The following is a 25153-nucleotide window of genomic DNA, read 5'->3' on the forward strand; positions in this document are numbered from 1 at the left end:
TGTTATGCCATTTGTACATAATGGTTAGAGCGCCACCTAGTGGAACGACTAACTAATCATGAATGAATGAGTTGAAATGTTAGCTGGTGGTTAAATGCATGAATTCCATCAATGTGACATCAGATCGGACGTGCTGGTTTTAGGTGTTGGGCGTGGCTCGACGCGCCGGGGGTGCGAGGGCCCTCATAACGCTGCTTGCAGCTTTAATTATTATTATTATTATTATTATTCACCCCAAACAAGGGCCTTTTTGAGGGCCTAAACATGCTCAAAAACTCATGAAATTTTGCACACATGCCAGGTCTGGTGAAAAATTTTGTATTTTAATGGTTTTACTTATGAGCACTGGGAAATGGCTCTAGAGCGCCACCTATGCCTTGTTAAATGCAGCCCTACGACCACATGGTTTGAGCTACATGTATGAAATTTGGCACACATGTGTATCATGCCAAGACGAACAAAAAAGTCTGTGGGCCCATTGACGCAAACCCAACAGGAAGTCCGCCATTTGGAAGAGAATGTGACATTTTGGCTCTAATTTTTCCATTTCCATGCCTCGAACTTTTGCGAACTCCTCCTTGGGGTTTGATTTCATAAGCTTCAAATTTGGACAGTGTCAACTACACCCTTGTGCCATGTTAAATTGCGGAGCTTTTGAGTTTTCACAATACTATGAGGCCGTGGCGCCATGGCGAATTTCGATGACTCGCCATGAAAATCTTATTGCCTCTCATTTTGTCATACATTTTCTGACCTTGACCAAAGTGAACACATATGATAAGGCTCCACCCCTGAACATATTTCAACTGCCATATTTGACATCAAGGACAGCGCCACCTAGTGGGAACAGGAAATGTCATGTTTTACACTTTGGGGTACAGTATAGTGATGGGTGACATCTGCAGCCTCAAATTTCTCCAGGAAAGCCTTAAGGAGTTGGTCTTGGGTTACAGTGAAAACTGTGAGTTTTCGCGAAAGGGTGTGACCCCAGCAGCATGGCGAACTTTGATGTCACGCCATGAAGAAACAAATTAGTATAACTCAATGAAATCCAGTCTGATCAGTACCAGACTTTACAGGCATGATGTCAGACCCGCCCTGAACAGATTGATGTGCCCATTGTCGGAAATACGGACAGCGCCACCTAGTGGCAACAGGAAATGTCATGGCTTTAACTTTGTTGTACTGATTTTCACAGGTTGATCGTGGCCACCTCAAAAGCGGTGAATATCACCATCAGTCCCTCGTGATGCTTCAGTGCAAAAATTGTGACTTTAAACTGAACGGCGCACCCTGGTGGCAACGCGGTTCATCATGAAAGATGAAGTGGCTTTTGAGGGGCTTGGAAAGTTTATAGAGGCTTTAAATTTGGCACACACCTCCAAATGGATGAAGGCATTGTTGTTATGTAACCATTTTCCTTGAATAGCGCAAAATGGCTCCACAGCGCCCCCTACAACATTTCAAAACATCAGCCCCTGCTCTGTGTTTCATCTATGAGTCTGACACTTGGTAAGCTTGTGTAAGATATCAAGATGTACAAAAAAGTCTCTTGGAGCAATATCCCAAATCCAACAGGAAGTCAGCCATTTTAAAATTAATGTGTAATTTTGATGACATTTTCCCCCCTTTTCAGGCCTCATACTTTGACGAACTCCTCCAAGGGATTTCATCATATTGAAGCATTCTTCAGTGTGTAGAATCTAAAGACCTTTGTGATGTTAAATTGCGAAGCTTTTTCCGTTCAGGGAAACGGGGTGGTCATGGCGGCACGTAGAGTTTCAATCACTCGCAAAAAGCAGTAATCTGCTGTCACTAAAAAACACAATGTCCAATCTCTCCCAAAGGTCGCAGGTGTGATGAGACTCGAGCTTGGAAATGTTTGTTATGCTATTTGTCAATAATGGTTAGAGCGCCACCTAGTGGCATGACTATAATCCTGGTTGAATAAGATGAAATGTTAGCTGGTGATTAAAAGCATGAAATCCATCAATGTGACATCACATCGGACGTGCCGGTTTGAGGTGTTGGCAGTGGCTCGACGTGCCGGGGGTGCGAGGGCCCTCATAACGCTGCTTGCAGCTTTAATTATTATTATTATTCACCCCAAACAAGGGCCTTTTTGAGGGCCTAAACATGCTCAAAAACTCATGAAATTTTGCACACATGCCAGGTTTGGTGAAAAATTTTGTATTTTAATGGTTTTACATATGAGCACTGGGAAATGGCTCTACAGCGCCACCTATGCCTTGTTAAATGCAGCCCTACGACCACATCGTTTGAGCTACATGTATGAAATTTGGCACACATGTGTATCATGCCAAGACGAACAAAAAAGTCTGTGGGCCCATTGACGCAAACCCAACAGGAAGTCCGCCATTTGGAAGAGAAGGTGACATTTTGGCTCTAATTTTGCCATTTCCATGCCTCGAACTTTTGCGAACTCCTCCTTGGGGTTTCATTTCATAACCTTCAAATTTGGACAGTGTCAACTACACCCTTGTGCCATGTTAAATTGCGGAGCTTTTGAGTTTTCACAATACTATGAGGCCGTGGCGCCATGGCGAATTTCGATGACTCGCCATGAAAATCTTATTGCCTCTCATTTTGTCATACATTTTCTGACCTTGACCAAAGTGAACACATATGATAAGGCTCCACCCCTGAACATATTTCAACTGCCATATTTGACACCAGGGACAGCGCCACCTAGTGGGAACAGGAAATGTCATGTTTTACACTTTGGGGTACAGTATAGTAATGGGTGACATCTGCAGCCTCAAATTTCTCCAGGAAAGCCTTAAGGAGTTGGTCTTGGGTTACAGTGAAAACTGTGAGTTTTCGCGAAAGGGTGTGACCCCAGCAGCATGGCGAACTTTGATGTCACGCCATGAAGAAACAAATTAGTATAACTCAATGAAATCCAGTCTGATCAGTACCAGACTTTACAGGCATGATGTCAGACCCGCCCTGAACAGATTGATGTGCCCATTGTCGGAAATACGGACAGCGCCACCTAGTGGCAACAGGAAATGTCATGGCTTTAACTTTGTTGTACTGATTTTCACAGGTTCATCGTGGCCACCTCAAAAGCGGTGAATATCACCATCAGTCCCTCGTGATGCTTCAGTGCAAAAATTGTGACTTTAAACTGAACGGCGCACCCTGGTGGCAACGCGGTCCACCATGAAAGATGAAGTGGCTTTTGAGGGGCTTGGAAAGTTTATAGAGGCTTGAAATTTGGCACACACCTCCAAATGGATGAAGGCATTGTTGTTATGTAACCATTTTCCTTGAATAGCGCAAAATGGCTCCACAGCGCCCCCTACAATATTTCAAAACATCAGCCCCTGCTCTGTGTTTCATCTATGAGTCTGACACTTGGTAAGCTTGTGTAAGATATCAAGATGTACAAAAAAGTCTCTTGGAGCAATATCCCAAATCCAACAGGAAGTCAGCCATTTTAAAATGAATGTGTAATTTTGATGACATTTTCCCCCCTTTTCAGGCCTCATACTTTGACGAACTCCTCCAAGGGATTTCATCATATTGAAGCATTCTTCAGTGTGTAGAATCTAAAGACCTTTGTGATGTTAAATTGCGAAGCTTTTTCCGTTCAGGGAAACGGGGTGGTCATGGCGGCACGTAGAGTTTCAATCACTCGCAAAAAGCAGTAATCTGCTGTCACTAAAAAACACAATGTCCAATCTCTCCCAAAGGTCGCAGGTGTGATGAGACTCGAGCTTGGAAATGTTTGTTATGCTATTTGTCAATAATGGTTAGAGCGCCACCTAGTGGCATGACTATAATCCTGGTTGAATAAGATGAAATGTTAGCTGGTGATTAAAAGCATGAAATCCATCAATGTGACATCAGATCGGACGTGCTGGTTTTAGGTGTTGGGCGTGGCTCGACGCGCCGGGGGTGCGAGGGCCCTCATAACGCTGCTTGCAGCTTTAATTAGGGCCCGAGCACCGAGAGTGCGAAGGCCCTATTGTATCTGCTCCGTTTCTTATTAGGGCCCGAGCACTGACAGTGCGAAGGCCCTATTGTAATTGCTCTGTTTATTATTAGGGCCCGAGCACCGAGAGTGCGAAGGCCCTATTGTATCTGCTCCGTTTCTTATTATTATTATTATTATTATTATTATTATTATTATTCACCCCAAACAAGGGCCTTTTTGAGGGCCTAAACATGCTCAAAAACTCATGAAATTTTGCACACATGCCAGGTCTGGTGAAAAATTTTGTATTTTAATGGTTTTACATATGAGCACTGGGAAATGGCTCTACAGCGCCACCTATGCCTTGTTAAATGCAGCCCTACGACCACATCGTTTGAGCTACATGTATGAAATTTGGCACACATGTGTATCATGCCAAGACGAACAAAAAAGTCAGTGGGCCCATTGACGCAAACCCAACAGGAAGTCCGCCATTTGGAAGAGAAGGTGACATTTTGGCTCTAATTTTGCCATTTCCATGCCTCGAACTTTTGCGAACTCCTCCTTGGGGTTTCATTTCATAACCTTCAAATTTGGACAGTGTCAACTACACCCTTGTGCCATGTTAAATTGCGGAGCTTTTGAGTTTTCACAATACTATGAGGCCGTGGCGCCATGGCGAATTTCGATGACTCGCCATGAAAATCTTATTGCCTCTCATTTTGTCATACATTTTCTGACCTTGACCAAAGTGAAGACATATGATAAGGCTCCACCCCTGAACATATTTCAACTGCCATATTTGACATCAAGGACAGCGCCACCTAGTGGGAACAGGAAATGTCATGTTTTACACTTTGGGGTACAGTATAGTGATGGGTGACATCTGCAGCCTCAAATTTCTCCAGGAAAGCCTTAAGGAGTTGGTCTTGGGTTACAGTGAAAACTGTGAGTTTTCGCGAAAGGGTGTGACCCCAGCAGCATGGCGAACTTTGATGTCACGCCATGAAGAAACAAATTAGTATAACTCAATGAAATCCAGTCTGATCAGTACCAGACTTTACAGGCATGATGTCAGACCCGCCCTGAACAGATTGATGTGCCCATTGTCGGAAATACGGACAGCGCCACCTAGTGGCAACAGGAAATGTCATGGCTTTAATTTTGTTGTACTGATTTTCACAGGTTCATCGTGGCCACCTCAAAAGCGGTGAATATCACCATCAGTCCCTCGTGATGCTTCAGTGCAAAAATTGTGACTTTAAACTGAACGGCGCACCCTGGTGGCAACGCTGTTCAACATGAAAGATGAAGTGGCTTTTGAGGGTCTTGGCAAGTTTATAGAGGCTTGAAATTTGGCACACACCTCCAAATGGATGAAGGCTTTGTTGGCATGTGATCATTTTCCTTGAATAGCGCAAAATGGCTCCACAGCGCCCCCTACAATATTTCAAAACATCAGCCCCTGCTCTGTGTTTCATCTATGAGTCTGACACTTGGTAAGCTTGTGTAAGATAACAAGATGTACAAAAAAGTCTCTTGGAGCAATATCCCAAATCCAACAGGAAGTCAGCCATTTTAAAATTAATGTGTAATTTTGATGACATTTTCCCCCCTTTTCAGGCCTCATACTTTGACGAACTCCTCCAAGGGATTTCATCATATTGAAGCATTCTTCAGTGTGTAGAATCTAAAGACCTTTGTGATGTTAAATTGCGAAGCTTTTTCCGTTCAGGGAAACGGGGTGGTCATGGCGGCACGTAGAGTTTCAATCACTCGCAAAAAGCAGTAATCTGCTGTCACTAAAAAACACAATGTCCAATCTCTCCCAAAGGTCGCAGGTGTGATGAGACTCGAGCTTGGAAATGTTTGTTATGCTATTTGTCAATAATGGTTAGAGCGCCACCTAGTGGCATGACTATAATCCTGGTTGAATAAGATGAAATGTTAGCTGGTGATTAAAAGCATGAAATCCATCAATGTGACATCACATCGGACGTGCCGGTTTGAGGTGTTGGCAGTGGCTCGACGTGCCGGGGGTGCGAGGGCCCTCATAACGCTGCTTGCAGCTTTAATTAGGGCCCGAGCACTGACTGTGCGAAGGCCCTATTGTATCTGCTCCGTTTCTTATTATTATTATTATTATTATTATTATTATTATTATTATTATTCAGGCAAAACAAGGGCCTTTTTGAGGGCCTAAACATGCTCAAAAACTCATGAAATTTTGCACACATGCCAGGTCTGGTGAAAAATTTTGTATTTTAATGGTTTTACATATGAGCACTGGGAAATGGCTCTACAGCGCCACCTATGCCTTGTTAAATGCAGCCCTACGACCACATCGTTTGAGCTACATGTATGAAATTTGGCACACATGTGTATCATGCCAAGACGAACAAAAAAGTCTGTGGGCCCATTGACGCAAACCCAACAGGAAGTCCGCCATTTGGAAGAGAAGGTGACATTTTGGCTCTAATTTTGCCATTTCCATGCCTCGAACTTTAACGAACTCCTCCTTGGAAATTGGTCGTATAAGCTTCATATTTGGTCAGTGCCAACTACACCCTTGTGCCATGTTAAATTGCGGAGCTTTTGAGTTTTCACAATACGGTGAGGCCGTGGCGCCACGGCGAATTTCGATGACTCGCCATGAAAATCTTATTGCCTCTCATTCTGTCATACATGTTCCGATCTGGACCAAAGAGCACACATATGATAAGGCTCCACCCCTGAACATATTTCAACTGCCATATTTGACATCAAGGACAGCGCCACCTAGTGGGAACAGGAAATGTCATGTTTTACACTTTGGGGTACAGTATAGTGATGGGTGACATCTGCAGCCTCAAATTTCTCCAGAAAAGCCTTAAGGAGTTGGTCTTGGGTTACAGTGAAAACTGTGACTTTTCGCAAAAGGGTGTGACCCCAGCAGCATGGCGAACTTTGATGTCACGCCATGAAGAAACAAATTAGTATAACTCAATGAAATCCAGTCTGATCAGTACCAGACTTTACAGGCATGATGTCAGACCCGCCCTGAACAGATTGATGTGCCCATTGTCGGGAATACGGACAGCGCCACCTAGTGGGAACAGGAAATGTCATGGCTTTAATTTTGTTGTACTGATTTTCACAGGTTGATCGTGGCCACCTCAAAAGCGGTGAATGTCACCATCAGTCCCTTGTGATGCTTCAGTGCAAAAATTGTGACTTTAAACTGAACGCCGCACCCTGGTGGCAACGCGGTTCACCATGAAAGATGAAGTGGCTTTTGAGGGGCTTGGAAAGTTTAAAAAGTCTTGAAATTTGGCGCACACCTCCAATGTGGTTAAGGCTTTGTTGTTATGTGATCATTTTCATTGAATATCCCAAAATGGCTCCACAGCGCCCCCTACAAAATTTCAAAATCACAGCCCCTGCTCTGTGTTTTATGTATGAGTCTGAAACCTGGTAAGCTTATAGGAGATATCAAGATGTAAAAAAAAGTCTCTTGGAGCAATATCCCAAATCCAACAGGAAGTCAGCCATTTTAAAATTTATGTGCAATTTTGGCAACATTTTCCCCTCTTTTCAGGCATCGTTCTTTGACGAACTCCTCCAAGGGATTTCATCAGATTGCACTATTCTTCAGTGTGTGGAATCCAAAGACCTTTGTGTTGTTAAATTGCGAAGCTTTTTACGTTCAGGGAAACGGGGTGGTCATGGCGGCATGTGGAGTTTCAATCACTCGCCAAAAAGAAGTAATCTGCTTTCACTCAAAAACACAATGTCCAATCTCACCCAAAGGTCGCAGGCATAATGAGACTCGAGTTCGGAAATGTTTGTTATGCCATTTGTACATAATGGTTAGAGCGCCACCTAGTGGAACGACTAGCTAATCATGAATGAATGAGTTGAAATGTTAGCTGGTGGTTAAATGCATGAATTCCATCAATGTGACATCAGATCGGACGTGCTGGTTTTAAGTGTTGGGCGTGGCTCGACGTGCCGGGGGTGCGAGGGCCCTCATAACGCTGCTTGCAGCTTTAATTATTATTATTATTATTATTCAGGCGAAACAAGGGCCTTTTTGAGGGCCTAAACATGCTCAAAAACTCATGAAATTTTGCAGACATGCCAGGTCTGGTGAAAAATTTTGTATTTTAATGGTTTTACATATGAGCACTGGGAAATGGCTCTAGAGCGCCACCTATGCCTTGTTAAATGCAGCCCTACGACCACATGGTTTGAGCTACATGTATGAAATTTGGCACACATGTGTATCATGCCAAGACGAACAAAAAAGTCTGTGGGCCCATTGACGCAAACCCAACAGGAAGTCCGCCATTTGGAAGAGAAGGTGACATTTTGGCTCTAATTTTGCCATTTCCATGCCTCGAACTTTTGCGAACTCCTCCTTGGGTTTTGATTTCATAACCTTCATATTTGGTCAGTGTCAACTACACCCTTGTGCCATGTTAAATTGCGGAGCTTTTGAGTTTTCACAATACGGTGAGGCCGTGGCGCCATGGCGAATTTCGATGACTCGCCATGAAAATCTTATTGCCTCTCATTTTGTCATACATTTTCTGACCTTGACCAAAGTGAACACATATGATAAGGCTCCACCCCTGAACATATTTCAACTGCCATATTTGACACCAGGGACAGCGCCACCTAGTGGGAACAGGAAATGTCATGTTTTACACTTTGGGGTACAGTATTGTGATGGGTGACATCTGCAGCCTCAAATTTCTCCAGGAAAGCCTTAAGGAGTTGGTCTTGGGTTACAGTGAAAACTGTGACTTTTCACGAAAGGGTGTGACCCCAGCAGCATGGCGAACTTTGATGTCACGCCATGAAGAAACAAATTAGTATAACTCAATGAAATCCAGTCTGATCAGTACCAGACTTTACAGGCATGATGTCAGACCCGCCCTGAACAAATTGATATGCCCATTGTCGGAAATACGGACAGCGCCACCTAGTGGCAACAGGAAATGTCATGGCTTTAACTTTGTTGTACTGATTTTCACAGGTTGATCGTGGCCACCTCAAAAGCGGTGAATATCACCATCAGTCCCTCGTGATGCTTCAGTGCAAAAATTGTGACTTTAAACTGAACGGCGCACCCTGGTGGCAACGCAGTTCATCATGAAAGATGAAGTGGCTTTTGAGGGGCTTGGAAAGTTTATAGAGGCTTGAAATTTGGCACACACCTCCAAATGGATGTAGGCTTTGTTGTTATGTAACCATTTTCCTTGAATAGCGCAAAATGGCTCCACAGCGCCCCCTACAATATTTCAAAACATCAGCCCCTGCTCTGTGTTTCATCTATGAGTCTGACACTTGGTAAGCTTGTGTAAGATATCAAGATGTACAAAAAAGTCTCTTGGAGCAATATCCCAAATCCAACAGGAAGTCAGCCATTTTAAAATTAATGTGTAATTTTGATGACATTTTCCCCTCTTTTCAGGCTTCATACTTTGACGAACTCCTCCAAGGGATTTCATCATATTGAAGCATTCTTCAGTGTGTAGAATCTAAAGACCTTTGTGATGTTAAATTGCGAAGCTTTTTCCGTTCAGGGAAACGGGGTGGTCATGGCGGCACGTAGAGTTTCAATCACTCGCAAAAAGCAGTAATCTGCTGTCACTAAAAAACACAATGTCCAATTTCTCCCAAAGGTCGCAGGTGTGATGAGACTCGAGCTTGGAAATGTTTGTTATGCTATTTGTCAATAATGGTTAGAGCACCACCTAGTGGCATGACTATAATCCTGGTTGAATAAGATGAAATGTTAGCTGGTGATTAAAAGCATGAAATCCATCAATGTGACATCACATCGGACGTGCCGGTTTGAGGTGTTGGCAGTGGCTCGACGTGCCGGGGGTGCGAGGGCCCTCATAACGCTGCTTGCAGCTTTAATTAGGGCCCGAGCACTGACAGTGCGAAGGCCCTATTGTATCTGCTCCGTTTCTTATTATTAGGGCCCGAGCACTGAGAGTGCGAAGGCCCTATTGTATCTGCTCCGTTTCTTATTAGGGCCCGAGCACCGAGAGTGCGAAGGCCCTATTGTATCTGCTCCGTTTCTTATTATTATTATTATTAGGGCCCGAGCACCTAGAGTGCGAAGGCCCTATTGTATCTGCTCCGTTTCTTATTATTAGGGCCCGAGCACTGAGAGTGCGAAGGCCCTATTGTATCTGCTCCGTTTCTTATTATTATTATTATTATTATTATTATTATTATTATTCACCCCAAACAAGGGCCTTTTTGAGGGCCTAAACATGCTCAAAAACTCATGAAATTTTGCACACATGCCAGGTCTGGTGAAAAATTTTGTATTTTAATGGTTTTACATATGAGCACTGGGAAATGGCTCTACAGCGCCACCTATGCCTTGTTAAATGCAGCCCTACGACCACATCGTTTGAGCTACATGTATGAAATTTGGCACACATGTGTATCATGCCAAGACGAACAAAAAAGTCTGTGGGCCCATTGACGCAAACCCAACAGGAAGTCCGCCATTTGGAAGAGAAGGTGACATTTTGGCTCTAATTTTGCCATTTCCATGCCTCGAACTTTTGCGAACTCCTCCTTGGGGTTTGATTTCATGACCTTCAAATTTGGACAGTGTCAACTACACCCTTGTGCCATGTTAAATTGCGGAGCTTTTGAGTTTTCACAATAGTATGAGGCCGTGGCGCCATGGCGAATTTTGATGACTCGCCATGAAAATCTTATTGCCTCTCATTCTGTCATACATGTTCCGATCTGGACCAAAGAGCACACATATGATAAGGCTCCACCCCTGAACATATTTCAACTGCCATATTTGACATCAAGGACAGCGCCACCTAGTGGGAACAGGAAATGTCATGTTTTACACTTTGGGGTACAGTATTGTGATGGGTGACATCTGCAGCCTCAAATTTCTCCAGGAAAGCCTTAAGGAGTTGGTCTTGGGTTACAGTGAAAACTGTGACTTTTCACGAAAGGGTGTGACCCCAGCAGCATGGCGAACTTTGATGTCACGCCATGAAGAAACAAATTAGTATAACTCAATGAAATCCAGTCTGATCAGTACCAGACTTTACAGGCATGATGTCAGACCCGCCCTGAACAGATTGATATGCCCATTGTCGGAAATACGGACAGCGCCACCTAGTGGCAACAGGAAATGTCATGGCTTTAACTTTGTTGTACTGATTTTCACAGGTTGATCGTGGCCACCTCAAAAGCGGTGAATATCACCATCAGTCCCTCGTGATGCTTCAGTGCAAAAATTGTGACTTTAAACTGAACGGCGCACCCTGGTGGCAACGCGGTTCATCATGAAAGATGATGTGGCTTTTGAGGGGCTTGGAAAGTTTATAGAGGCTTGAAATTTGGCACACACCTCCAAATGGATGAAGGCATTGTTGTTATGTAACCATTTTCCTTGAATAGCGCAAAATGGCTCCACAGCGCCCCCTACAATATTTCAAAACATCAGCCCCTGCTCTGTGTTTCATCTATGAGTCTGACACTTGGTAAACTTGTGTAAGATATCAAGGTGTACAAAAAAGTCTCTTGGAGCAATATCCCAAATCCAACAGGAAGTCAGCCATTTTAAAATTAATGTGTAATTTTGATGACATTTTCCCCCCTTTTCAGGCCTCATACTTTGACGAACTCCTCCAAGGGATTTCATCATATTGAAGCATTCTTCAGTGTGTAGAATCTAAAGACCTTTGTGATGTTAAATTGTGAAGCTTTTTCCGTTCAGGGAAACGGGGTGGTCATAGCGGCACGTAGAGTTTCAATCACTCGCAAAAAGCAGTAATCTGCTGTCACTAAAAAACACAATGTCCAATCTCTCCCAAAGGTCGCAGGTGTGATGAGACTCGAGCTTGGAAATGTTTGTTATGCTATTTGTCAATAATGGTTAGAGCGCCACCTAGTGGCATGACTATAATCCTGGTTGAATAAGATGAAATGTTAGCTGGTGATTAAAAGCATGAAATCCATCAATGTGACATCACATCGGACGTGCCGGTTTGAGGTGTTGGCAGTGGCTCGACGCGCCGGGGGTGCGAGGGCCCTCATAACGCTGCTTGCAGCTTTAATTATTATTATTATTATTATTATTAGGGCCCGAGCACTGAGAGTGCGAAGGCCCTATTGTATCTGCTCCGTTTCTTATTATTATTAGGGCCCGAGCACCGAGAGTGCGAAGGCCCTATTGTATCTGCTCCGTTTCTTATTAGGGCCCGAGCACCGAGAGTGCGAAGGCCCTATTGTATCTGCTCCGTTTCTTATTATTATTATTATTATTATTATTATTATTATTATTCAGGCGAAACAAGGGCCTTTTTGAGGGCCTAAACATGCTCAAAAACTCATGAAATTTTGCACACGCGTCAGGTCTGGTGAAAAATTTTGTATTTTAATGGTTTTACATATGAGCACTGGGAAATGGCTCTAGAGCGCCACCTATGCCTTGTTAAATGCAGCCCTACGACCACATCGTTTGAGCTACATGTATGAAATTTGGCACACATGTGTATCATGCCAAGACGAACAAAAAAGTCAGTGGGCCCATTGACGCAAACCCAACAGGAAGTCCGCCATTTGGAAGAGAAGGTGACATTTTGGCTCTAATTTTGCCATTTCCATGTCTCGAACTTTTGCGAACTCCTCCTTGGGGTTTGATTTCATAACCTTCATATTTGGTCAGTGTCAACTACACCCTTGTGCCATGTTAAATTGCGGAGCTTTTGAGTTTTCACAATACTATGAGGCCGTGGCGCCATGGCGAATTTCGATGACTCGCCATGAAAATCTTATTGCCTCTCATTTTGTCATACATTTTCTGACCTTGACCAAAGTGAACACATATGATAAGGCTCCACCCCTGAACATATTTCAACTGCCATATTTGACACCAGGGACAGCGCCACCTAGTGGGAACAGGAAATGTCATGTTTTACACTTTGGGGTACAGTATTGTGATGGGTGACATCTGCAGCCTCAAATTTCTCCAGGAAAGCCTTAAGGAGTTGGTCTTGGGTTACAGTGAAAACTGTGACTTTTCGCAAAAGGGTGTGACACCAGCGGCATGGCGAACTTTGATGTCACGCCATGAAGAAACAAATTAGTATAACTCAATGAAATCCAGTCTGATCAGTACCAGACTTTACAGGCATGATGTCAGACCCGCCCTGAACAGATTGATGTGCCCATTGTCAGGAATATGAAGAGCGCCACCTAGTGGGAACAGGAAATGTCATGTCTTACACTTTGTCGTACTGATTTTCACAGGTTCATCGTGGCCACCTCAAAAGCGGTGAATATCACCATCAGTCCCTTGTGATGCTTCAGTGCAAAAATTGTGACTTTAAACTGAACGCCGCACCCTGGTGGCAACGCGGTTCACCATGAAAGATGAAGTGGCTTTTGAGGGGCTTGGAAAGTTTAAAAAGTCTTGAAATTTGGCGCACACCTCCAATGTGTTTAAGGCTTTGTTGTTATGTGATCATTTTCATTGAATATCCCAAAATGGCTCCACAGCGCCCCCTACAAAATTTCAAAATCACAGCCCCTGCTCTGTGTTTTATGTATGAGTCTGAAACCTGGTAAGCTTATAGGAGATATCAAGATGTACAAAAAAGTCTCTTGGAGCAATATCCCAAATCCAACAGGAAGTCAGCCATTTTAAAATTAATGTGCAATTTTGGCAACATTTTCCCCTCTTTTCAGGCATCGTTCTTTGACGAACTCCTCCAAGGGATTTCATCAGATTGGACCGATCTGCAGTTTGTGGAATCTAAAGACCTTTGTGATGTTAAATTGCGAAGCTTTTTACGTCCAGGGAAACGGGGTGGTTATGGCGGCACGTGGAGTTTCAATCACTCGCCAAAAAGCAGTAATCTGCTGTCACTCAAAAACACAATGTCCAATCTCTCCCAAACGTCTCAGGTGTGATGAGATTCGAGCTTGGAAGTGTTTGTTATGCCATTTGTACATAATGGTTAGAGCGCCACCTAGTGGAACGACTAACTAATCATGAATGAATGAGTTGAAATGTTAGCTGGTGGTTAAATGCATGAATTCCATCAATGTGACATCAGATCGGACGTGCTGGTTGTAGGTGTTGGGCGTGGCTCGACGCGCCGGGGGTGCGAGGGCCCTCATAACGCTGCTTGCAGCTTTAATTATTATTATTATTATTATTATTATTATTATTATTATTCACCCCAAACAAGGGCCTTTTTGAGGGCCTAAACATGCTCAAAAACTCATGAAATTTTGCACACATGCCAGGTCTGGTGAAAAATTTTGTATTTTAATGGTTTTACATATGAGCACTGGGAAATGGCTCTACAGCGCCACCTATGCCTTGTTAAATGCAGCCCTACGACCACATCGTTTGAGCTACATGTATGAAATTTGGCACACATGTGTATCATGCCAAGACGAACAAAAAAGTCAGTGGGCCCATTGACGCAAACCCAACAGGAAGTCCGCCATTTGGAAGAGAAGGTGACATTTTGGCTCTAATTTTGCCATTTCCATGCCTCGAACTTTTGCGAACTCCTCCTTGGGGTTTCATTTCATAACCTTCAAATTTGGACAGTGTCAACTACACCCTTGTGCCATGTTAAATTGCGGAGCTTTTGAGTTTTCACAATACTATGAGGCCGTGGCGCCATGGCGAATTTCGATGACTCGCCATCAAAATCTTATTGCCTCTCATTTTGTCATACATTTTCTGACCTTGACCAAAGTGAACACATATGATAAGGCTCCACCCCTGAACATATTTCAACTGCCATATTTGACACCAGGGACAGCGCCACCTAGTGGGAACAGGAAATGTCATGTTTTACACTTTGGGGTACAGTATAGTGATGGGTGACATCTGCAGCCTCAAATTTCTCCAGGAAAGCCTTAAGGAGTTGGTCTTGGGTTACAGTGAAAACTGTGAGTTTTCGCGAAAGGGTGTGACCCCAGCAGCATGGCGAACTTTGATGTCACGCCATGAAGAAACAAATTAGTATAACTCAATGAAATCCAGTCTGATCAGTACCAGACTTTACAGGCATGATGTCAGACCCGCCCTGAACAGATTGATGTGCCCATTGTCGGAAATACGGACAGCGCCACCTAGTGGCAACAGGAAATGTCATGGCTTTAACTTTGTTGTACTGATTTTCACAGGTTGATCGTGGCCACCTCAAAAGCGGTGAATATCACCATCAGTCCCTCGTGATGCTTCAGTGCAAAAATTGTGACTTTAAACTGAACGGCGCACCCTGGTGGCAACGCGGTTCATCATGAAAGATGAAGTGGCTTTTGAGGGGCTTGGAAAGTTTATAGAGGCTTGAAATTTGGCACACACCTCCAAATGGATGAAGGCATTGTTGTTATGTAACCATTTTCCTTGAATAGCGCAAAATGGCTCCACAGCGCCCCCTACAATATTTCAAAACCACAGCCCCTGCTCTGTGTTCTATGTATGATTCTGAAACCTGGTAAGCTTATAGGAGATATCAAGATGTACAAAAAAGTCTCTTGGAGCAATATCCCAAATCCAACAGGAAGTCAGCCATTTTAAAATTAATGTGTAATTTTGATGACATTTTCCCCCCTTTTCAGGCCTCATACTTTGACGAACTCCTCCAAGGGATTTCATCATATTGAAGCATTCTTCAGTGTGTAGAATCTAAAGACCTTTGTGATGTTAAATTGCGAAGCTTTTTCCGTTCAGGGAAACGGGGTGGTCATGGCGGCACGTAGAGTTTCAATCACTCGCAAAAAGCAGTAATCTGCTGTCACTAAAAAACACAATGTCCAATCTCTCCCAAAGGTCGCAGGTGTGATGAGACTCGAGCTTGGAAATGTTTGTTATGCTATTTGTCAATAATGGTTAGAGCGCCACCTAGTGGCATGACTATAATCCTAGTTGAATAAGATGAAATGTTAGCTGGTGATTAAAAGCATGAAATCCATCAATGTGACATCACATCGGACGTGCCGGTTTGAGGTGTTGGCAGTGGCTCGACACGCCAGGGTGCGAGGGCCCTCATAACGCTGCTTGCAGCTTTAATTATTATTATTATTATTATTTCGGCAAATGAATTGGCCGTTTGAGGGCCTAAACATGCTCGAAAACTCATGAAATTTTGCACACGCGTCAGGTCTGGTGAAAATTTACGTATTTTAATGTTCCCAGATATGGCCAGGGAAAATTAGCTCAGTAGCGCCACCTAGAAAAATGAAAAACGCGAGCCCCCGATATGGGTATGACCTACATGTTTGAAAGTCGGTACACCTATATAACGTTCAGAGTCGAACAAAAAAGTCTATTATGGCAATGTCCTAAACCCAACAGGAAGTCCGCCATTTTGGATTGAAGGTGACATTTTGGCTCTGATTTTACCGTTTCCATGCCTCGAACTTTAACGAACTCCTCCTTGGGGTTTGATTTCATAACCTTCATATTTGGTCAGTGCCAACTACAGCCTTGTGCCATGTTAAATTGCGGAGCTTTTGAGTTTTCACAATACCATGAGGCCGTGGCGCCACGGCGAATTTCGATGACTCGCCATGAAAATCTTATTGCCTCTCATTTTGTCATACATTTTCTGACCTTGACCAAAGTGAACACATATGATAAGGCTCCACCCCTGAACATATTTCAACTGCCATATTTAACATCAAGGACAGCGCCACCTAGTGGGAACAGGAAATGTCATGTTTTACACTTTGGGGTACAGTATAGTGATGGGTGACATCTGCAGCCTCAAATTTCTCCAGGAAAGCCTTAAGGAGTTGGTCTTGGGTTACAGTGAAAACTGTGAGTTTTCGCAAAAGGGTGTGACCCCAGCAGCATGGCGAACTTTGATGTCACGCCATGAAGAAACAAATTAGTATAACTCAATGAAATCCAGTCTGATCAGTACCAGACTTTACAGGCATGATGTCAGACCCGCCCTGAACAGATTGATGTGCCCATTGTCGGAAATACGGACAGCGCCACCTAGTGGCAACAGGAAATGTCATGGCTTTAATTTTGTTGTACTGATTTTCACAGGTTCATCGTGGCCACCTCAAAAGCGGTGAATATCAACATCAGTCCCTCGTGATGCTTCAGTGCAAAAATTGTGACTTTAAACTGAACGGCGCACCCTGGTGGCAACGCGGTTCACCATGAAAGATGAAGTGGCTTTTGAGGGGCTTGGAAAGTTTATAGAGGCTTGAAATTTGGCACACACCTCCAAATGGATGTAGGCTTTGTTGTCATGTGATCATTTTCATTGAATAGCGCGAAATTGCTCCACAGCGCCCCCTACAAAATTTCAAAAAGTCAGCCCCAGCTCTGTGTTTCATCTATGAGTCTGAAACCTGGTAAGCTTATGGAAAATATCAAGATGTACAAAAAAGTCTCTTGGAGCAATATCCCAAATCCAACAGGAAGTCAGCCATTTTAAAATTAATGTGTAATTTTGGCGACATTTTCCCCTCTTTTCAGGCTTCATACTTTGACGAACTCCTCCAAGGGATTTCATCATATTGAACCATTCTCCAGTGTGTGGAATCTAAAGACCTTTGTGATGTTAAATTGCGAAGCTTTTTACGTTCAAGGAAACGGGGTGGTTATGGCGGCACGTAGACTCTCAATCACTCGCCAAAACGCAATAATCTGCTGTTACTCAAAAACACAATGTCCAATCTCACCCAAAGGTCGCAGGCATAATGAGACTCGAGTTCGGAAATGTTTGTTATGCCATTTGTACATAATGGTTAGAGTGCCACCTAGTGGAACGACTAGCTAATCATGAATGAATGAGTTGAAATGTTAGCTGGTGGTTAAATGCATGAATTTCATCAATGTGACATCAGATCGGAGGTGCTGGTTGTAGGTGTTGGGCGTGGCTCGACGCGCCGGGGGTGCGAGGGCCCTCATAACGCTGCTTGCAGCTTTAATTATTATTATTATTATTATTATTCACCCCAAACAAGGGCCTTTTTGAGGGCCTAAACATGCTCAAAAACTCATGAAATTTTGCACACATGCCAGGTCTGGTGAAAAATTTTGTATTTTAATGGTTTTACATATGAGCACTGGGAAATGGCTCTACAGCGCCACCTATGCCTTGTTAAATGCAGCCCTACGACCACATCGTTTGAGCTACATGTATGAAATTTGGCACACATGTGTATCATGCCAAGACGAACAAAAAAGTCAGTGGGCCCATTGACGCAAACCCAACAGGAAGTCCGCCATTTGGAAGTGAAGCTGACATTTTGGCTCTAATTTTGCCATTTCCATGCCTCGAACTTTTGCGAACTCCTCCTTTGGGTTTCATTTCATAACCTTCAAATTTGGACAGTGTCAACTACACCCTTGTGCCATGTTAAATTGCGGAGCTTTTGAGTTTTCACAATACTATGAGGCCGTGGCGCCATGGCGAATTTCGATGACTCGCCATGAAAATCTTATTGCCTCTCATTTTGTCATACATTTTCTGACCTTGACCAAAGTGAAGACATATGATAAGGCTCCACCCCTGAACATATTTCAACTGCCATATTTGACATAAGGGCCAGCGCCACCTAGTGGGAACAGGAAATGTCATGTTTTACACTTTGGGGTACAGTATTGTGATGGGTGACATCTGCAGCCTCATATTTCTCCAGGAAAGCCTTAAGGAGTTGGTCTTGGGGTACAGTGAAAACTGTGAGTTTTCGCGAAAGGGTGTGACCCCAGCAGCATGGCGAACTTTGATGTCTCGCCATGAAGAAACAAATTAGTATAACTCAATGAAATCCAGTCTGATCAGTACCAGACTTTACAGGCATGATGTCAGACCCGCCCTGAACAGATTGATGTGCCCATTGTCGGGAATACGGACAGCGCCACCTAGTGGCAACAGGACATGTCATGTCTTACACTTTGTTGTACTGATTTTCACAGGTTCATCGTGGCCACCTCAAAAGCGGTGAATATCACCATCAGTCCCTCGTGATGCTTCAGTGCAAAAATTGTGACTTTAAACTGAACGGCGCACCCTGGTGGCAACGCTGTTCACCATGAAAGATGAAGTGGCTTTTGAGGGGCTTGGAAAGTTTATAGAGGCTTTAAATTTGGCCCACACCTCCAATGTGATGAATGCTTTCTAGTTATGTGACCATTTTCCTTGAATAGCGCAAAATGGCTCCACAGCGCCCCCTACAAAATTCCAAAATATCAGCCCCTGCTCTGTGTTTTATCTATGAGTCTGAAACTTGGTAAGCTCATGGAAGATATTAAGATGTACCAAAAAGTCTCTTGGAGCAATATCCCAAATCCAACAGGAAGTCAGCCATTTTAAAATTAATGTGTAATTTTGGCGACATTTTCCCCTCTTTTCAGGCTTCATACTTTGACGAACTCCTCCAAGAGATTTCATCAGATTGGACCGATCTGAAGTTTGTGGAATCTAAAGACCTTTGTGATGTTAAATTGCGAAGCTTTTTACGTTCAGGGAAACGGGGTGGTTATGGCGGCACTTAGAGTTTGAATCACTCGCCAAAACGCAGTAATCTGCTGTCACTCAAAAACACAATGTCCAATCTCTCCCAAACGTCTCAGGTGTGATGAGACTCGAGCTTGGAAGTGTTTGTTATGCCATTTGTACATAATGGTTAGAGCGCCACCTAGTGGAACGACTAACTAATCATGAATGAATGAGTTGAAATGTTAGCTGGTGGTTAAATGCATGAATTCCATCAATGTGACATCAGATCGGACGTGCTGGTTTTAGGTATTGGGCGTGGCTCGACGCGCCGGGGGTGCGAGGGCCCTCATAACGCTGCTTGCAGCTTTAATTATTATTATTATTATTCACCCCAAACAAGGGCCTTTTTGAGGGCCTAAACATGCTCAAAAACTCATGAAATTTTGCACACATGCCAGGTCTGGTGAAAAATTTTGTATTTTAATGGTTTTACATATGAGCACTGGGAAATGGCTCTACAGCGCCACCTATGCCTTGTTAAATGCAGCCCTACGACCACATCGTTTGAGCTACATGTATGAAATTTGGCACACATGTGTATCATGCCAAGACGAACAAAAAAGTCTGTGGGCCCATTGACGCAAACCCAACAGGAAGTCCGCCATTTGGAAGTGAAGGTGACATTTTGGCTCTAATTTTGCCATTTCCATGCCTCGAACTTTTGCGAACTCCTCCTTGGGGTTTCATTTCATAACCTTCAAATTTGGACAGTGTCAACTACACCCTTGTGCCATGTTAAATTGCGGAGCTTTTGAGTTTTCACAATACTATGAGGCCGTGGCGCCATGGCGAATTTCGATGACTCGCCATGAAAATCTTATTGCCTCTCATTCTGTCATACATGTTCCGATCTGGACCAAAGAGCACACATATGATAAGGCTCCACCCCTGAACATATTTCAACTGCCATATTTGACATCAAGGACAGCGCCACCTAGTGGGAACAGGAAATGTCATGTTTTACACTTTGGGGTACAGTATAGTGATGGGTGACATCTGCAGCCTCAAATTTCTCCAGGAAAGCCTTAAGGAGTTGGTCTTGGGTTACAGTGAAAACTGTGACTTTTCGCGAAAGGGTGTGACCCCAGCAGCATGGCGAACTTTGATGTCACGCCATGAAGAAACAAATTAGTATAACTCAATGAAATCCAGTCTGATCAGTACCAGACTTTACAGGCATGATGTCAGACCCGCCCTGAACAGATTGATGTGCCCATTGTCGGAAATACGGACAGCGCCACCTAGTGGCAACAGGAAATGTCATGGCTTTAATTTTGTTGTACTGATTTTCACAGGTTCATCTTGGCCACCTCAAAAGCGGTGAATATCACCATCAGTCCCTCGTGATGCTTCAGTGCAAAAATTGTGACTTTAAACTGAACGGCGCACCCTGGTGGCAACGCTGTTCACCATGAAAAATGAAGTGGCTTTTGAGGGGGTTGGAAAGTTTATAGAGGCTTGAAATTTGGCGCACACCTCCATTGTGCTTAAGGCTTTGTTGTTATGTGATCATTTTCATTGAATAGCGCAAAATGGCTCCACAGCGCCCCCTACAAAATTTCAAAACCACAGCCCCAGCTCTGTGTTTTATGTATGAGTCTGAAACCTGGTAAGCTTATAGGAGATATCAAGATGTACAAAAAAGTCTCTTGGAGCAATATCCCAAATCCAACAGGAAGTCAGCCATTTTAAAATTAATGTGTAATTTTTGTGACATTTTCCCCACTTTCCAGGCACCGTTCTTTGACGAACTCCTCCAAGGGATTTCACCATATTGAACCAATCTCCAGTGTGTGGAATCTAAAGACCTTTGTGATGTTAAATTGCGAAGCTTTTTACGTTCAGGGAAATGGGGTGGTCATGGCGGCATGTGGAGTTTCAGTCACTCGCCAAAAAGCAGTAATCTGCTGTCACTCAAAATCAAAATGTCCAATATGTCCCAAAGGTCGCAGGCGTGATGAGACTCGAGCTCGGAAATGTTTGTTATGCCATTTGTCAGTAATGGTTAGAGCGCCACCTAGTGGGACGACTATAATCATGATTGAATGAGATGAAATGTTAGCTGGTGGTTGAATGCATGAATTTCATCAATGTGACATCAGATCGGAGGTGCTGGTTGTAGGTGTTGGGCGTAGCTCGACGCGATTTTGCGCACGCGTCAGGTCTGGTGAAAATTTACGTATTTTAATGGTTTTACATATGAGCACTGGGAAATGGCTCTAGAGCGCCACCTATGCCTTGTTAAATGCAGCGCTACGACCACATCGTTTGAGCTACATGTATGAAATTTGGCACACATGTGTATCATGCCAAGACGAACAAAAAAGTCTGTGGGCCCATTGACGCAAACCTAACAGGAAGTCCGCCATTTTGGATTGAAGGTGACATTTTGGCTCTGATTTTACCGTTTCCATGCCTTGAACTTTAACGAACTCCTCCTTGGGATTTGGTCGCATAAGCTTCAAATTTGGACAGTGTCAACTACACCCTTGTGCCATGTTAAATTGCGGAGCTTTTGAGTTTTCACAATACTATGAGGCCGTGGCGCCATGGCGAATTTCGATGACTCGCCATGAAAATCTTATTGCCTCTCATTCTGTCATACATGTTCCGATCTGGACCAAAGAGCACACATATGATAAGGCTCCACCCCTGAACATATTTCAACTGCCATATTTGACATCAAGGACAGCGCCACCTAGTGGGAACAGGAAATGTCATGTTTTACACTTTGGGGTACAGTATAGTGATGGGTGACATCTGCAGCCTCAAATTTCTCCAGGAAAGCCTTAAGGAGTTGGTCTTGGGTTACAGTGAAAACTGTGAGTTTTCGCAAAAGGGTGTGACCCCAGCAGCATGGCAAACTTTGATGTCACACCATGAAGAAACAAATTAGTATAACTCAATGAAATCCAGTCTGATCAGTACCAGACTTTAGAGGCATGATGTCAGACCCGCCCTGAACAGATTGATGTGCCCATTGTCGGAAATACGGACAGCGCCACCTAGTGGCAACAGGAAATGTCATGCCTTTAATTTTGTTGTACTGATTTTCACAGGTTCATCGTGGCCACCTCAAAAGCGGTGAATATCACCATCAGTCCCTCGTGATGCTTCAGTGCAAAAATTGTGACTTTAAACTGAACGGCGCACCCTGGTGGCAACGCGGTTCATCATGAAAGATGAAGTGGCTTTTGAGGGGCTTGGAAAGTATATAGAGGCTTGAAATTTGGCACACACCTCCAAATGGATGAAGGCTTTGTTGTCATGTGATCATTTTCATTGAATAGCGCGAAATGGCTCCACAGCGCCCCCTACGAAATTTCAAAACCACAGCCCCAGCTCTGTGTTTCATCTATGAGTCTGAAACCTGGTAAGCTTATAGGAGATATCAAGATGTACAAAAAAGTCTCTTGGAGCAATATCCCAAATCCAACAGGAAGTCAGCCATTTTAAAATTAATGTGCAATTTTGGCAACATTTTCCCATCTTTTCAGGCATCGTTCTTTGACGAACTCCTCCAAGGGATTTCATCAGATTGCACTATTCTTCAGTGTGTGGAATCCAAAGACCTTTGTGTTGTTAAATTGCGAAGCTTTTTAATTTCAGGGAAACGGGGTGGTTATGGCGGCACGTAGACTCTCAATCACTCGCCAAAACGCATTAATCTGCTGTTACTCAAAAACACAATGTCCAATCTTACCCAAAGGTCGCAGGCATAATGAGACTCGAGTTCGGAAATGTTTGTTATGCCATTTGTACATAATGGTTAGAGTGCCACCTAGTGGAACGACTAGCTAATCATGAATGAATGAGTTGAAATGTTAGCTGGTGGTTAAATGCATGAATTCCATCAATGTGACATCAGATTGGACGTGCTGGTTTTAGGTGTTGGCAGTGGCTCGACGTGCCGGGGGTGCGAGGGCCCTCATAACGCTGCTTGCAGCTTTAATTAGGGCCCGAGCACTGAGAGTGCGAAGGCCCTATTGTATCTGCTCCGTTTCTTATTAGGGCCCGAGCACCGAGAGTGCGAAGGCCCTATTGTATCTGCTCCGTTTCTTATTATTATTATTAGGGCCCGAGCACCGAGAGTGCGAAGGCCCTATTGTATCTGCTCCGTTTCTTATTATTATTATTATTATTATTATTATTATTATTATTCAGGCGAAACAAGGGCCTTTTTGAGGGCCTAAACATGCTCAAAAACTCATGAAATTTTGCACACGCGTCAGGTCTGGTGAAAAATTTTGTATTTTAATGGTTTTACATATGAGCACTGGGAAATGGCTCTAGAGCGCCACCTATGCCTTGTTAAATGCAGCCCTACGACCACATCGTTTGAGCTACATGTATGAAATTTGGCACACATGTGTATCATGCCAAGACGAACAAAAAAGTCAGTGGGCCCATTGACGCAAACCCAACAGGAAGTCCGCCATTTGGAAGAGAAGGTGACATTTTGGCTCTAATTTTGCCATTTCCATGTCTCGAACTTTTGCGAACTCCTCCTTGGGGTTTGATTTCATAACCTTCATATTTGGTCAGTGTCAACTACACCCTTGTGCCATGTTAAATTGCGGAGCTTTTGAGTTTTCACAATACTATGAGGCCGTGGCGCCATGGCGAATTTCGATGACTCGCCATGAAAATCTTATTGCCTCTCATTTTGTCATACATTTTCTGACCTTGACCAAAGTGAACACATATGATAAGGCTCCACCCCTGAACATATTTCAACTGCCATATTTGACACCAGGGACAGCGCCACCTAGTGGGAACAGGAAATGTCATGTTTTACACTTTGGGGTACAGTATTGTGATGGGTGACATCTGCAGCCTCAAATTTCTCCAGGAAAGCCTTAAGGAGTTGGTCTTGGGTTACAGTGAAAACTGTGACTTTTCGCAAAAGGGTGTGACACCAGCGGCATGGCGAACTTTGATGTCACGCCATGAAGAAACAAATTAGTATAACTCAATGAAATCCAGTCTGATCAGTACCAGACTTTACAGGCATGATGTCAGACCCGCCCTGAACAGATTGATGTGCCCATTGTCAGGAATATGAAGAGCGCCACCTAGTGGGAACAGGAAATGTCATGTCTTACACTTTGTCGTACTGATTTTCACAGGTTCATCGTGGCCACCTCAAAAGCGGTGAATATCACCATCAGTCCCTTGTGATGCTTCAGTGCAAAAATTGTGACTTTAAACTGAACGCCGCACCCTGGTGGCAACGCGGTTCACCATGAAAGATGAAGTGGCTTTTGAGGGGCTTGGAAAGTTTAAAAAGTCTTGAAATTTGGCGCACACCTCCAATGTGTTTAAGGCTTTGTTGTTATGTGATCATTTTCATTGAATATCCCAAAATGGCTCCACAGCGCCCCCTACAAAATTTCAAAATCACAGCCCCTGCTCTGTGTTTTATGTATGAGTCTGAAACCTGGTAAGCTTATAGGAGATATCAAGATGTACAAAAAAGTCTCTTGGAGCAATATCCCAAATCCAACAGGAAGTCAGCCATTTTAAAATTAATGTGCAATTTTGGCAACATTTTCCCCTCTTTTCAGGCATCGTTCTTTGACGAACTCCTCCAAGGGATTTCATCAGATTGGACCGATCTGCAGTTTGTGGAATCTAAAGACCTTTGTGATGTTAAATTGCGAAGCTTTTTACGTCC

General features: G+C 43.7%; 1 long non-coding RNA gene across 1 annotated transcript in view; it reads right to left on the reverse strand.

Annotated features, from left to right (window-relative positions):
• Positions 1-25153, reverse strand: part of LOC309717093 — a 189650-nt gene that overhangs the window by 119471 nt on the left and 45026 nt on the right. The window lies entirely within an intron of this gene.

Source organism: Aulonocara stuartgranti (assembly GCF_965226115.1).
Source record: "Aulonocara stuartgranti genome assembly, chromosome: 11".
NCBI lineage: Eukaryota > Metazoa > Chordata > Actinopteri > Cichliformes > Cichlidae > Aulonocara > Aulonocara stuartgranti.